Here is a 1,670-nt window from a genome sequence, read left to right as displayed (position 1 = left end):
TATATATATCTGTAAAGGTGAAACACAATTATTTCGGCTGAACTGATGAAGGAATTCCGAGCCTGAAAAGTGACCAAATTTTTGCACCTATATCAGATAGTTTAATAAAGAATAAACCTTTCCCTGCAAATCCTGTTCCTTATATCCATACAGCATGATAGCTATGGAAACATTCTCACCATTCAGTGGACTTGTTCTTGTGAAATAACAGAAAGTTTCAGACAGAGACCAGTAGGCACAACAAACATTTCCTTTTCATTTTGGTAGGTAAGGCTGCCTGTTTTGATTGCAAATTGTAGACAAATTCCAAGCTGTCTGGAAAGGCAAGAAGCTGGGAAAGAGCAGGTGATCAAGTATTCCTTTAAATTTTAATAAGCCCATTTCTTGTATTTATAATAAGGTGGGACTGAGGAAATACAAAAGTAGATAGATAAAACACAAACCGATATGTCTTTCCCCATAACCAGTTGCCCTCAAGAGCAAGAAGTTACCTGGATTTGCACAGACCATTTCTCAGCCCTCAGCAGTCTTGTGCTGATTTGCAGAAGGTGCAATTCCAACACCTGATGTATAGGGGAAGGAAATAAAGAGTGAGATTTCCCTACTGACAGGCTCCTCTGACTTACTGTAACTTCAAAGTTACGGCAAGAACTCTGAGGGTGGCTGGGAAGTTTTCTCAGGCAGAAGGAAGTTCTGAGTAACACCAATGCACAGTAGGATTAGTATCTTTGAATTAAGCAGCAATGGTGCAGCATACCTGCAGGTAAGGAGGGAAGGATATCAAAGCAGGGACGCTGGAATGCAGATAAGGGTCAACGTGTGCACAAGGATTTCCACCACAGACACTTACACCCCCTGGAGTTTTTTGGAATGGCTTCATAGCACTCAACAGTCTAAAGAAGAATTGAGCAAGTGCCTGATGATGCATATTCTATGTACCAAGTAATCTCCAGCCAGAGTACAGTGGTGACACCAGTTATTCTAGTAATGGCCTGCTATGAGTTCTTTGAGGCTAACTGAAACCACTTTCACTCTTAGCTTACAGTGATATTATAGACAAGTAGGAATAGTAATGAGCACTAGCCCATCCCTTCCTGTGAAACCTTCCATGTTCTGTTCTTAAAAATCTCTGAGGAGAAAGTGTCCACACCTCTAAATTCCTATCTATGTGAGAATAAACAGGATCATTCAATTTTATAGTTGGAAGAGAAAATATTTATCAGGAGAAATGATTTGGCAGAAATATTTTAGAGCTGTAACCTGATCCTGAAATGTGGAACAAGAGAAATTCATTATTGGACAAAGCTCAGTTACACTTGATGGATGATAGACCTTGGAAAAAAAAATCATGAAAAAGAAAAGCAATGAAGGAAAAAGATGAAGCAATTTTACCTGAAAGAAAACGCAGTCCCTAAAAAGAAAATTTTCTTTCCACAATACTATCAAACTCTTCTATAATAATTTTTTTTAGCTATTCATTGGAAACACCCCACTCCCTCTCTACAGATCAGCAACTCATCAGCACAATACAAGACAGTTGCATTTCAAGAGCACTGAGTGATTCCTGGAGGGAAGTAAAATGTTATTGCAAGAGTATTTCTGCAGATGGATGTTGGACTATATGGAATTCCTGTTCACTGGAGAAAATGATTGGCCAGAATGGGAAATAC

This window comes from Acanthisitta chloris, unplaced genomic scaffold, assembly GCF_000695815.1.
Source record: "Acanthisitta chloris isolate BGI_N310 unplaced genomic scaffold, ASM69581v1 scaffold2486, whole genome shotgun sequence".
NCBI classification, from domain to species: domain Eukaryota; kingdom Metazoa; phylum Chordata; class Aves; order Passeriformes; family Acanthisittidae; genus Acanthisitta; species Acanthisitta chloris.
This window is presented reverse-complemented; position numbering follows the sequence as displayed.